At 48.9% G+C, this 14,579-nt stretch overlaps 1 protein-coding gene and 1 long non-coding RNA gene across 7 annotated transcripts in view; both read right to left on the bottom strand.

Moving 5' to 3' along the window:
• LOC108312996 overlaps positions 1 to 3,194 on the bottom strand; it is a 16,684-nt gene extending 13,490 nt beyond the window's left edge. The window contains exon 1 of the long non-coding RNA XR_001828889.2: positions 3,129 to 3,194. This is a non-coding gene — a long non-coding RNA (uncharacterized LOC108312996). The remainder of the gene's footprint in view (positions 1 to 3,128) is intronic.
• Positions 1 to 14,579, bottom strand: part of ADA (adenosine deaminase) — a 118,906-nt gene that overhangs the window by 53,698 nt on the left and 50,629 nt on the right. The gene's annotated exons all lie outside the window — the stretch shown is intronic.

The raw sequence follows: 14,579 nt of genomic DNA on the forward strand, positions 1-14,579 counted from the left end.
TGCAACAGCGCAGTCATGGCTCACTGCAGCCTCGAACTCCAGGGCTCATGTGACCCTCCCTGCTCAGCCTCCCGAGTAGCTGGGACCACAGGTGCACCACCATGTCCAGCACATTTTTAAAAATTATTTGTAGAGATGGGTTCTCCCTATGTTGCCCAAGCTAGTCCAGAACTCCCGGGCTCAAGTGATCCCCTCACCTTGGCCTCCCAAAGTGCTGGGATTACGGGCGTGAGCCAGCGTGCCCAACCCTGTGGTCTTTTATGACTGTTTATTTTTCCCACTTTTTCATCCCTGTCAGCAATGTATAAGGGTTGTGATTTCTCTGCTTCCTCACCAAAGCTTGTTATGGTTGGTGTCTTTGATCGTAGCCATCTTTGGGGGTGTGTGTAGTGGGATCTCCTTGTGGTTTTGATTTGCATTTCCTTGATGGTTAATGTTTCCGGGTTTTTTTAAGGCAATCCCCTTCGTGTCCAGGGGCAGATAGATCCTGGGACACCCTATTCCCAATGTAGAAACACTAACTTGTCCCAAAGAAAGAAAAAAATCCTAATGGAAAAAGATGTTCATTACTGTAACATGGCATTCCTTACTACAAGGGGCTCTTCTATAAACTGAGTGAACTGTTTACCTGTTTGGGGGCATTGGGTAGTTCCTAATTTTCTTTTATTTTCCTTAATAATTATAAAGACTGGGACACATGTGGTGACTCATGTCTGTAATCCCAGCACTTTGGGAGGCCGAGGTGGACGGATCAATTGAGGTCAGGAGTTTGAGACCAGCCTGGCCAGCATGGTGAAACCCCATCTCTACTAAAAATACAAAAATCAGCCTGGCGTGCAGGTGCATGTCTGTAATCCCAGCTACTCAGAAAGGCTGAAGCAGGAGAATCACTTGAACTCGGGAGGCGGAGGCTGCAGTGAGCTGAGATCGTGCCACTGCACGTCAGCCTGGGAGACAGAGCCAGACTCCATCTCAAATAATACTAATAATAACTACAAAGACCAGCTATCATATGGAAAATGTGCAGGATGTGTGGACAAACACAGGATGGAAAAATACTCAGTGTGTCATTTTAGCTAATATATATTCATTAAAAAATCCAAATTTTTTTCCCAGCACTGTGCTGTGTGCCAAGCTCCGTGCTAGCTCATGGACAAAGGCAGGAAAATAAAGCAAAACCAAACTTCCCCTTGTGTTGGGAGTGCTGGGGTTCTGGGGGACAGGCATTCCCTGCTTCCCCACGTCTCTTTCCCAAACTTGCTCTACTGTTGTTATATTGCCTTTGCTGTGATAAAACCAAGAGAACAGAAGAAACACTTACGGACTTAAGAATGACGGGAGAAACGTTTCTTGTGCCAGTCCCTCTCAGTGTTATTGTTTTGTGGAATCTGCACGCAGCCCCGGGAGACTCAATAAAAAGAGCTACCATCATGGCACTTACTGTGTGCCTGGCCGGTTCCACCTATTTGATGCCATTGCTGTCCCCATTTTACAGACCAGGAAACTGAGGCGGGGCGAGGAGTTACTCTTCTACTTGGTGGTCCATTCTTTGGTGTTACCCACACAGAGCTACACATAAGCTCATGTTCACACTTGGATTCACATCCGCACAAATGGGCACACAGAGGATCGCACAAGCCACACTCAGACACACGTGTGTTCCCACACGGGGCTGCCCGTATCCACAGGTATGTGCCTGGGACACCCATGTACACATGTGCATATTCCCATATGCACACAGCACACGTCAAACACTTTTGGACACACATCTGCCTGAGAGTGGGAAAAGGGGTGCAGATAAAGGGGCAAAGTCTGGCTTTTGCCTCCTCTACACCTGCTACCAGGTGTGTGCAGGACTGGGCAGGGCACAGACAGGTGGCTCCGGGCTCAAAGGGCAGAGCTGGCCTTGCACTAGAAACCCACCTGCCAAACTTCCAAATGGGCTACAGTGACTAAGGGGCCTCGCCTGCAGGGCAAACCCCCCAGCTGGAGGGCATGCTTCAGATTATCCAGGGGTCCCCAGGGGGTTGAGAAGACACGGGGCACACTCAGGGAGGAAGCATGGCCATACTAGCTAAGAGTGCAGTCTTTCTGCAGGCCACCTGCATCCGAGGCCTGGAAAATAAGACGGCGTTACAAAGAGGGTGTGGGAATGTGAGGCGCAGGAGACACAAGCATTCGTAGAGAGGCCTTCCTCAGGACCTGACGTCCGGTGATCCTGGCCCTGCGTTCCACTAGTTAGGTGACATTGAACAAGTCACACAACGTCTTTGAATCTCAATTTCCTCGTTTGCAAACTTTGCACAAATCATTTCTTTAGGCGCTAAACGAGTATGTTTTGAGGACCTACGACATGCCAGGTGTGGTGCTGGGCACTGGGAATACAGTGGCAATCCGCGCAGACGTGGCCTGGCCTGTGTAGCTCCTGCAGACTTTGGGAAAAGACCAATGGAAACACCCCGCACACAGTAGGTGCTCAGTCAGCACTCCTCCTGACCTCCCTTTTCTACCATCATAAAGGAGATGCAACAACATTAGAGAAAGTTTGGAGAATGGGGGGGCGGGTGCTGACACGGGGAACCCTGTCATCCAGAATCCCACCACCCCAACACAACTAGCTTCATTTTTGCCAATTCCATCAGCTCACACAGGTGTTGGCCTGCTGTAGGGCACTCAATAAAACATTCAGACCAATTAATGCATTGCACCTGTGATCAGAAGAAAACGCGAATTACAGTGTAACAGATTTACTTGATGAAAAGCAACACAAGCATGGCCATCCCTCTGCATATACGGAAGCTTTTCCTTTTGGGGGAAACAGCAATACTTCCATTTCATGGAAAAAGAAATGGAGGCAGAGAGAGGTCAAGGCACTTGCCCAAGGTCACACAGACAGAAATGTGAAGAGCAGCTCCAGAGGCCAGAACTCCGGCCCACCCTGTCCGGGACTGTGGGATGCAGCCAAAGGCGGACACTGGGGCTTTGGGCTGGGTGAGCTAGCTGCCTTTCCATTGACTGGAGCTGTTTAGGGAGCCTACCCCTGCCACTAACATCCAGTCCTAGGGACACAGGAAATGAACAAGGCTCTTCACTGACCAGCCTCACTTTTGAGCCCAGAACCCCCTTACCTTCCTCCTGCCGCTTGGGAGGCCTGTGTTAGGCGTTAGCCTGGGTGCAAAGCTCTGGAAGGCAGGTTTGTGCTTTCTGCTGCCCTCCAGTGGACAAAGAAAGCAAACCTCTGGCTCCATCGGGAAGCGGGTAGCCAGTGTTGCCCGTGTCAGCTGCTGTCAGCTGCGGCTAACAGTAAGAATAACACTGGCTGCCGCTCAATGAGCACTTACCCTGTGCAGGCATTTTTGCACCTAATCTAATGTCACCCCTTTAAACAATTAAATTAACATTTCATTCCTCTCTCAAGGTAGGAATCACTTCCTATATATATCACTTTACGTACATAATCTGAGACTTGGAAAAATGACTTCCCAAAGTCACAAAGCTGGTCAGTGGCAGAGCTGAGAGGAGGAAGAGGCCACGATCCTGGACGGCCCGGCACGGTTGGGCACAGAGGTGAATTTACTGTGAGGCCAGCAATGCCTTAGGGCTCTTCGCTTGCACGTCCTCTCCCAGGGCCGTGGAGGAACTCTCCAACGCATGCACATGGGCATATGGTTTACAACATTTGCAAAACTAAGACATTTTGTTTGCAATTGGCTAAGACCACTGTCTCTCTCCACTGCCTATAATAATGTCTTCACATAGTAGGTAATAAACGTGTTAGTAAATACACTTTGTCTTTAATAAACCATGTTGACTGGATGAGTAGAGAAATGAAGGAAGGGAGTGGCATTTAGTTCAGTCTTGAAGGAAGGGCAGGATTGGAGGGAGTGTTTCTCACGTAGCCTAGTGGACCCCTCCACACACAGACCATTCAATGCCACGAGTAGCCTTGAATGCCAAGGTGAGGAATCTGGGCTTACATGGAAGGCACTGGGGGGCTATGGAAGGTTGCAGAGCAGAGGGAGGATTTGAATGTAATTATCAATTAGGCAAGAGTTGAATGTCAGATAAGAGGACAGAGCCCTACAGCGGGGGGCCAGAGTGGCTCAGATAAAACTCCCCTTCTCCAGTACTACATAGAGAGCTGGTGCTCAGCTGATGTGATCACAGAGGCCTCTGGTAGGGTGTCTATAAGCTCCTGGGAAGAAGATATACAGATGCTTTGTGTGTGTGTGGCTTAAATTGTGTGTGGCTTTGTGTGTGTGTGGATTGTGTGTGGCTTTGTGTGTGTGTGTGTGTGTGTGTGTGTATGTGTTTGGGGGGGTTGAGTGTGGATTTGCTCAACACTCTAGTGTACCCAGCCAGATGCAGGAGAGAGGTCAAAGCCCTGCCTGGTGTGGGCACAGAGTTCTCAGCATTGCAGTATGACCGGCCTCTGGCTGGAAAGTGAGGTCGCCAAGAGGAAACAGGTTGGCGAGGCAGGAGTGGACCTACGAGATTCCAGCTGCACCAGCCGCTTCTTTTGCTAGGCTCCCATCATCCTTTCTCTCTTCCTGCTGGGTCTTCCTGAGTGTCACGAATTCCAGCTACTATTTATTTAGCACTTGTCTGTGTCACGCACACTCTGTAAGCACCTTCATGCCCCATCACCGGATTATTCGTCCAACAACCCCGTGAGTGAGAAGAATGGCTATTATTTCGATTTTATAGATGAGGAGGTGGAAAGCCCAGTGAGGTAAAGTTGCTTACCCGAGGTCACATAGCAGTAAATGGTATATGTGAGATCAAACCCAGACTCCAGAGGCAGCCCCCTCAATCTCCAGCCGCCCTGCCTCTTCACCTGGTCCAAGCTGGGGAGGAAAAATCCAGCTTGGCCAGCAGGGGGAGGTGTGCCCTCAAAAATAAGCACTGCTTCCCAGAACTCAGGCCTGCAGAATTTGCCCAGCATAACAACATGATTCTGAACTATCTGGCTTTGCGCCCTCATTTAGTCTCAGCTCTGGTGGGACCTGGGGAACAAGGAGAGGGGTGCAGAGAAGTATAAAATAGCCCTCAAAGAGGTGAGCCAATGGTTCACACACACACAAAAATGTGCAGTGGCTTTTTAACGATAAAAAATGCTCATCTTCACTCCTAGGAAGAGAAACACCTGCTAAATCCACACCACCTGAGCAGGGACTGTTTTACTTTCAAATTGGCAAAGTTATGCAGGTGTGGATATGGAGAGCCACTCCTCCATACATTGTTGGTGGGATTGAAACTTGGCTTTGGCCAGGCGTGGTGGCGCTTGCCTGTCATCCCAATACTTTGGAAGGCCAAGGAGGGTGGATCATCTGGTGCCAGGAGTTCAAAACCAGGCTGGCCAACATGGTGAAAGCCTGTCTCTACTAAAAATTCAAAAATTAGCTGGGCGTGGTGGCATACTTCAGTAGTCCCAGCTACTCAGGAGGCGGAGGCAGGGAATTGCTTGAACCTGGGAGGTGGAGAGGTTGCAGTGAGCTGAGATTGTGCCTTCGCACTCCATCCTGGGCAACAGAGCAAGATCTGTCTCAAAAAAAAAAGTAGTCCAATTCTAGTCCGATTCATAGGGACAGAAAGTAGTATGGCAGTTCCAGGAGCTGGGAGGAGGGGACAGGATGCTTGTGTTTAATGGGTACAGAGTTTCAGGTTTGCAAGGTGGCATTTTACAGAGGTTTGGTGGTGACAGCTGTACAACAATGTGACTGTACTTCATGCCACAAAACCGTACAGTTAAAATGGTTAATTAGCTAAATTTTATGCTACGTATATTTTGCTGCAATTAAAAAATTTTAAGTGAGGCATCTATGAGGACAAGTGAGAAAATATTCAAGATATAAAGATAATAAAATCAAGAGCAAGAACGGTCTATAAGGTCTGTTTCCTTCTGCTGAAATATACTAAAATGTTCAACAGAAGATCCCAGGATAGGAAAGACATGAAATTCTAGAATGGATCATCAGGTACGATGGATTTACAAAAAAGGTGGTCAAGGCTCTGCCTCCGCAGCCTTCACCTCTCACTGACAGTGGGAAATTAAAGGGCTTGGTGCTTGCGGAGGAGCTTATGCAGGAGGAGCTTCTGCAGGAGGAGCGCCAGCTCCAGCTAGGAGACCTCACCCAGAGGGGACCACTCCTCACCTCCAGATGCTGGGCAGGGGATCTGGAAGGGTTTGGGGATCAGATGTGGGCTGGGGTGGGGGTAGCTTGCAGGGGTCAGCTTGGGTCTTGTCCTCTAGGGCCTTTTGGAGGGTGGAGTGGTCTTAGCAAGAAGCTGGAGTTGGATCTCAGGGCCAAGGAAGGACTTGCAACATACCTCCAGAAGGAGAGGTACGTCCCCCCAGGGTAAAGAGGGAGGGGCCTTGCAGCAATGGCCATCTGTGGGACATCTGTGACACTGTCAGCTCAAAGCTAGCAGGATGGCGGCAGCTCAAGCGAGACCCTTTCTCTCCCCTTGCTATCTCCACAGCCCCCACCTGTGGGGGAGGGGAGGAGGGCTAGAGAAAGAACTCCCCAGCCACCACCCCAGAACAGGCCTGAGCTGGACAAGGGGAGAAGGTTTAAACCCAAATCCAACTGGGAGTTTGGATTAATAGCTCGACTGGACTTTTTAAATTTGAGTTGAGATCATGTTTGTGACTTAAAATGGTGGTAGAACTGTCTTATGTCAGAATTGGGGCTGGACACAGTGGTTCACACCTGTAATCCCAGCACTTTGGAAGGACAAGGCTGGCAGATCACTTGAAGTCAGGAGTTCGAGACCAGCCTGGCCAACATGGCAAAACCTGCTTCTACTAAAAATACAAAAACTGGGCATGTTGTCATGGGCCTGTAGTCCAAGCTACTTGGGAGGGTAGGGCAGGAGAATCGCTTGAACCTGGGAGGTTGAGGTTGCAATGAGCAAGAGATCATGCCGCTGCACTCCAGCCTGGATGACAGTGAATGAGACACCGTCTCAAAAAAAAAAAAAAAAAAAAAAAAAGAAAGAAAGAAAAAGAAAAGAAAAAGAAAAAAGGGTTGGTCCCACTCCCTGGGTTCCTGGCCTGGGCTTGTCTTGTGGTAGAGGAGGCCAGCGGTGGGGCAGGGGGAGTGGGGAGCAGTGGGTGTGTGGGGAGAGAGAGAGAAGGAGAGAGAGAGAGAGAGAGAGAGACGGGGAATCTGCAAGGACTGCATGTCTTCTTGAGGTTCAGTCTCAGAACTAGCACAAGGTCACTTCCACCATACTCAATGGACCAATGAGAGTCCCAGGGCCAACCCCCATTGGAGGGAACGAAGGCAAAGTCACATCACAAGGGGGTGTGGAAAGATCGTGGTGCAGAATCAGGCCTACGTCCATCATCAGTCCACGGAGGGACTTTTCCTCGCAAGCAGGCTGGAAATGCAGACTCACCGCTTGTCCAGGCAGAAGAGGGGATGAGTTGAGGGAAGAGCTTGCCAGTCCCCAGCCTTTGCCCAGCCCCACTCTTGCACATTTACGCACACATCTACTGTGTGCTTAGCCCAGCAGGGCAGATTAGAGAGAGCCAGGGCATCAGGATAGAGATGCTGATTCCCCAACTGGGTGACTATCACTTCTGGTCTCATGACCTCCATGTTCTCATCTGTAAAATGGGGATAAACATCCTCATCATCTCTCCTGCCATTGGTATGGCAGCGATAAAAACACTTTGTCAATTTATGAAAGTCGTCAGACCACGTGGATGATGCTGTCTCTGCCCTCAAAGATGTTAAATCAAGAAAATGAGAATTCAAGACACGTCCCCAGATCTGGTGAGACCGTAGGGGTTGAGGTAACGAGAGGGAAGAGAGATCAGAGAGCTGTTGTCCGGGGAGAGCCCTGTGGCCAGGCTTGATAGACGCTGAACAGAATCGGGAAAGATGGAGGAGACGGGGCCTGGCAGGGTGTGGAAACGGCATACGCAGTGGTGTGGGGGCTGGACACATGTGACATATGGCAGGGTCCCCTTCCCCATGATTCAAAGCAGAAATTCTCAAAGAGTTTGATGTAGGCTGGGCTGGGAGCTGACCACACTTGCGTGCCTGTTCCTTGGCAGGATGAGTTTGAAAAAGAAAAAATATAATAATGAAAAATTGAAAACAGATTATTGGGGAGAAAAGAATCCCAGGCGCTAGACGGCTGTCTCCACAGCCTCTGGCTCCTGTCCCACCCATTCCCCAGCCCTGACGCAAGGCTGGCTGGAAGAAGGTGTTCTTGGGATTGTTCAGGCTGAGGGCCTGACTGGCAGGAGACTGAAGCCCACCCCATTCCTGCCTGGGTGCCCAGCTCTGCACGAGGTTTAAATATACCCACAGCCTGACACCATGCCCTAGACCATGCTAAATGTTTCATACTCCTTGAATTCTCTTCTCAAGGTTCATTTATTGTCTCCATTTTTCAGATGAGTAAACTGAGGCCCAGAGAGGTTAACTGGTTTGCCCATAGCCACACAGCCAGACAAGGTTGAGTATGTCTGATTCTATTGCCTTATTCTGGGTTTGGGGTTCAGGCAGAGTAGGGAAAGGTATAGGATGGTGAAGAAGAATGTTCCAGGAGGAACAGAGTTAGTGTGAGGGGATTCTAATCTAGAGTCAGACCTTGGAGCTGTTTGTTACAGCAGCATGACCTAGCCTATCCTGACTGATGCAACTCATGATAAGCTAATTTATGTGTCCTGAAAAATATTAGAATTTACCACCTACCTCTTAGGAGCAGCTTTTTTTTCTTTTTTTAACTTTTTACATTTTGGCAAAACACACAGAACATAAAATTTACCATCTAAGCAATTTTAAATGTACCATGCATGGCTTTAAGTAGTTTCACATTACTGCATTTCTATCACCATTCTTCCACAGAACTCTTCATGTTGCAAAACTGAAATTCTAAACCCATTAAGCAAGCTTCTCCTCTCCCCCTCCCCAGCCCCTGGCAATTCTTCTTGCTGTCTCTATGAATTGGACTACTTTTGACAGATCCCGCCTATAAATGGAATCACACAGTATTCATCGTTTTGTGACTGATTTATTTCACTTAGCATAATGTCCTCAAGCTTCATCCCTGTTTTCCTTCATCAGAATTTCCTTCCTTTTTAAGGCTGAAAATCTTCCATTGTATGGATACCCTATACTTTGCTTATCCACTAATCTAGCAAAGGACACCTGAGTGGCTTTCACCTTTTGGCTACTGTGAACAATCTGCTTTGAACATGGACACACAGATATCAGAGGCAGCCTTTTTAAGCAAACATTTTTTGGGAAAAAGCCACAGTCCAGGACTCTAGGCTTGGCCCCTAGCTTGCTGCGTAGTTGTGCGCACACCGCTTTCTGGATCGTGTATGGCGATTCTAACTCTCTCCAGCTTCACTGCCTGCCCATAGCCGTGTGCTGGGGACCAGATGAGACCAGGGACTATGAAAACTCTCAGCAAAGAAAAAGCCATGAGGGGCTGTTATTGTTATTACTCAGTGGGGTCAGGGCAGTGGCTTTCCAAAGGCGTGAGTCACTCATGGTGAATTCCAGACATCAGAAGGACCATTCTGGGCAGCAGAGTCCAGATTCCACACAGAACAGTGACCCTGACCCTGAGCCCCCGAGGGAGCCACACCCTTTCTCCTTGGCCACTGGATGCTGTGAGGAAGGCATCAGTGAATGTCATAACCATATGGGCGCTTAGGATGAGAGCCTCTAGTCCCACTGCCTCACATAACTGTTAAGGAGGCTCAGAAAGGGTCATGCACTTTCCCAGAGTCACACAGCTAGAGAGTGGTGGAAGCTGGCCTGGAACCCAAAACCTCAGGCTCCCAGCCCTACATGGCACTGGCTCCCACATGGTCCCAGTGATAGGAAGAGGGGACTCAGAGGTGAGCTCTGTAGCAGGCAGAACAGGAGGACCCAAGTGGCTTCGAGGTGAGGGCAGAACTTCCCTCTTCTCTGTCTCACAGAGCCTGGCCCAAGAACCCTGTGACTTACAGCCCCTCTGTATATGTCCCCAAATCTTGATTAATATTGAAACTATTAATCAGATCTGAGCACTTCACATGTCTGATCACATTTCATCCTTCTTATGAGGAAGCAATGAGTGTTAACTCATTCAAATGTCCCCAAACCATAGTTCAATGGCATTTTCAAGGTGACACACTGAGAGAAGGCCAGAACTGAGATTCAGAAGCAGGGCTGGGATCCTATAGAATCTGTCCTGAAGCACAGGCCCTGCTCCTTCCACTGAGTCCTGTTATAGCTCTGGGAGGTAGAGGCAGGGGGAGCTGCTTGTGCCCATTGTCCAGGTGGGAAAGCTGAGGCTGAGAGCAGCTTGGTGGCATGCTGGTGAGAGGAGGAGAAGGGGCTGGGACCCTCCCTGCCAGGGCAGCCTGCTGTCCAGTAAGCTGCTTTCAGAAAGAGAAAGCTCTGTCCAGGAACCTACCCTTGGGGATCATTGGCTGGGGAGGGGGTGGTGATGGGATCTGAATGTAAACCCTTCCTGGAGAGATAATGATGACACCGGGCACTTAAGGAGCACTTGCCGGGTGCAAGAACCTTGGCATAAGACTTCCTATTGATTATTTCATTTCTTCTTCACTCATGTTGAAGAAATTCATTTTCTGTACCCATTTTACAGATGAAGAAACTTAGGCTCAGGGAAGTAAGTTCACTTGTCCAGGTGACTGGGCTGAGAAGCTGTGGAATGGAGATGCTAAAGTCTGGCCTCTTAACCACCATGCAAATTTGCCTCCCCTAGGAAATGGGAGAGAAGCAGCCTGCACACCCCGCTGTGCAGCCCCCCAGGCCCTGAGGTTCTGGGCCCCTGAGACTCCACAGATGCATGCTTCTAAGAAACGGAACTTCCTCATGTGAAGGACCATGATGCTATGATTTAACAGCTGCCTAATTCTCTGCTGTCCACTGAGGGAGACATGGGGTACAGTCCAGAGGGTCAAGCCAGCAGGGGTCCTGGGTGCCCAGGGGTGCTGATGACCCTACTGCGGGAAGGTCTGACTACGTCAGATTTGGAGATCTGCAGAAGCCCTTCTCCTCCCTGCTCGCACCCTCTTAGCCCCAGCATGTGAGGAAGGCAGCTGTCTCCCTAAGCTCCATCCTCCTATGCCTTGGGTTTAGCTCAAGTCTAAACCCCAAAGCCTACTCCCCTTCCTGCCTTCATCCTTCTCTACAAGGAGTGGGCAATGTACTCAAGGAATAAATCTTTTCCCAAACTCAGGAGCTAAACCATTCAAAGCTCTCTGGACCCCTGGCTAGTATGCATGGGCAAGGTTCAGCCATGTTGACTGCTGTAACAACTCCAAAGCCTCAGTGGCTTTGCACCGTAAATACTTGGCTCTTTCTCACATCAAACTGCAAAAAGTCTTGACGGGAGGGCTGTTTTCTGCAGGTTGTGTAGTGGTTGAGCCTCTTCCTATTTTGTGGCTTTCCTCATTCTCAGAGTCCTCTCCATTCAGCAGGCAGATGGTGGAAAGAACAACGATTGTGGGAAGGAGATTTTTATAAGCCAGACCTGAAATCAGTACAATTATTTTTGCTTACATTCCATTGGTCAGACCTCAGTCACATGACCACATCTAACTGCAAAGAAGGCTGGGAAATGTATCCCAGATATGTGCCCAGGAAGAATAGCTATTAGTAAGCACTGGTAGTCGTCCACAAGAATATGACCCAGTTCTGGCCAATAAGACATAAAGAAAGTCTGCTGGGGCAGGAGGTTTGAGAAGGGCTGGCCTCAATTATTATATAAAAAGGGGTGTGGGGAAGTTCCCCTATTCTTTCCCTTTAAGAGGTTGCATAAGGATGTGATGTCTGGAACTTTGGCAACCATGTTGAAAGCATGAGGGGCTAAGCCTGAGGGCTACAGCCAATAAAATGAGGGTGCTTGAGCCAAAATGCGGGTCCTAGATGACATCATTGAACCTCTGAATGAACCAAACCTGGAGCCACCTAACCTCCAGATTTCTTGACTGCAAAGGCACCTATTGTTGAATTCGGGAGGAATAGGGTATTCTATTACTTGCAGCCTAAAACCTCCTAACTGATTGACACTCAGGTGCAAATGCTGAAAACAGCTAAGAGGGCAGGTTAAGCCATGTCAGCTGCTCCAACGGATAACTCCAAAACCTCAGTGGCTTTGCGCCACAAATGCTTCGTTCCCTTGAAACCCCTCCTCTGCTTGAAGTTAGGTAGAGCCAAGTAACATAGCTTTGACCTACTCTGGCTGTTGTGCTTTTTTGGAGGTGGGGACAGAAGGTACAGAAGTTCAAGCACAAAATGAGCAGCTGCTTTGTGCCAGGTCCTTTATATACATAGTGTATATGCGGGAGCAAAATGCCTGGGCTCAAGCCTTCACTTGCCGCCTCACCGGCCCTGTGACCTTGAGCAAAGTCAATCAACCCCACTGAGCCCTAGTTTTCCCATTAAATACATCGGGTGATTATAAATGTCCTACCCACGAGCAGAGGATTACATATCCAATTCCCAATAAAGAACTTGGCACATTATCTCAAAATAAGCACTTTAAAAATTCTGGCCAGAACCTGGTGGGATGTGAATAATATCAACCCCACTTTAGAGATGGGGAGTCTAGGGTTCAAGGAAATGAAGTCCAAGGACATATAAACCAAGGAGATATAAAATCTTGACAGAGCCTGGATTTCAATACAGATCTAATCGAGCACCTGCTATGTGCCAGGCGTTGTGTGAGGAGTTTAGATATATTATCTCATTGAAAATACCAGCAATCCTGCATGGGAGGTATTCTTACTGTTATTACTGTTCTTCCTGTTGGGCAGATGAGAAAGCCAAAGCTCAGTGAAGCGATGAGACTTGCCTACAGGCCAGGCCAAGATGCAGGGTTTGAACCTAGGGCTGAGTCCAAGCCTTTATTCTTTCCATCATGTATAAGCCTCCTTAACAGAAACCACCAGACTAGTACAGTGGAATTTTAGGCATCAGGAGAGTAATATGTTTGGCTCCCATGGCTGTTCAGGGTTCCCTGAACTCATCCCCAAAAGCTGGCTGCCAGTCCAGCCTGTCTGTCACCATGCTTGTCCTGGTGATGGCTTTACCTTCGCTCCTCCAGTAGAATCACTGGGACCTGGAGTGGATGGTCCCAAGAGAGGACGTTTTATCACTTGATAAAGCAGAACTTCCAACACATTGAGCTCATCCATGATGGAACAGGCTGCCTTGGGATGTGTTGAGCTTCCTGGTCTTGGGAAGACACAAGCCGAGAAAGTCAGGTGGCCACCTGCAAGGAAGATTATTAAGGCAATTCCTGCACAGAAAGTGAGATTGGATTCAAAGACCTTTCAGGTTTGAAAATCTCTGCTGGGAAGATTCTCAGAGCCCTTTTCTCAGATTCGAGTCTAAGATCACATGATACTCAAAATCCAGGAATCTAAGGCTGCAGGCGTTTTCCTCCTTGGAATCTTTTGTTCCCTATTTAGGCAGTTAGGCTGCAGAACATGCACTGACTCAGGAAAAAGATGTTTTCGTGAAAGCAGAGAACACATTTCTGGGTTTCAAAAGCCCCCCTTCCTCTCAGAAAAGAACATTCCTAAGGGACTTGGGCATCTTGAACACCTAATGAATCTGAAAGAGGCTGTCACTTTCTGTGACTATCTTTAGGGACTGTCCACAAATATTCTGTTTCTTTTCCCTTTAGGCCATCTTAGTCTGTTCAGACTGTTATAACGGAATACCTTAGACTGGCTAATTTATAAACAACAGAAATTCATTGCTCACAGTTCTGGAGGATGGGAAATTCAAGATCAAGGCTCCAGCAGATTCAGTGTCTGGCCTATTCCTCATAGATGGCGACTTCTATGTGTCCTCACATGGCAGAAGGGACAGAGGGGCTCCCTCAAGCCTCTTTCACAAGGGCATGAGTCCCATTCATGGGTGGAGCCCTCTGACCTAACCAACTTCCAAAGGCCCCTTAAGACCATCACTGTGGGGGTTAGGTCTCAACGTCTGACCTCTGGGAGACACATTCAGACCAGAGCACAGGCCCGTAGTAGGATTTCCACTTGAGCTCCCTCCTCTGCTTGAAGTTAGGTAGAGCCAAGTCACAAGGTTTTTGTTTTGTTTTGTTTTTTGAGACAGAGTCTTGCACTCACCCAGCTGGAGTGCAGTGGCGCGATCTCGGCTCACGGAATCCTCTCCCGCGTGGGTTCAAGCGATTCCCCTGCTTCAGCCTCCTGAGTAGCTGGGACTACAGGCGCCCGCCACCACGCCTGGCTAATTTTTTGTATTTTAGTAGAGACGAGGTTTCACCATGTTGGCCAGGCCAGTCTCGATCTCTTGACCTTGTGATTCACCTGTCTCAGCCTCCCAAGGTGCTGGGATTACAGGTATGAGCCACTGCGCCTGGCCCCAAGTAACAAGTTTTGGCCAATGAAATGTGCGCAGAAGTGAAGTGTGCCACTTCCCGGGGGAGATTTTAGGACCAGTCTGTGGCTTGATGCTTTCTCTTGCCCTCTGCTCTACAACAGTTGAAATGGTGGTTGTTCCATCAGCTGGGATCCAGGAGCAAGGAGACACAGAGCAGGGCCAGGGAAGTGCAGC

This window comes from Cebus imitator, unplaced genomic scaffold (assembly GCF_001604975.1).
Source record: "Cebus imitator isolate Cc_AM_T3 unplaced genomic scaffold, Cebus_imitator-1.0 Scaffold132, whole genome shotgun sequence".
NCBI classification, from domain to species: Eukaryota; Metazoa; Chordata; class Mammalia; order Primates; family Cebidae; genus Cebus; species Cebus imitator.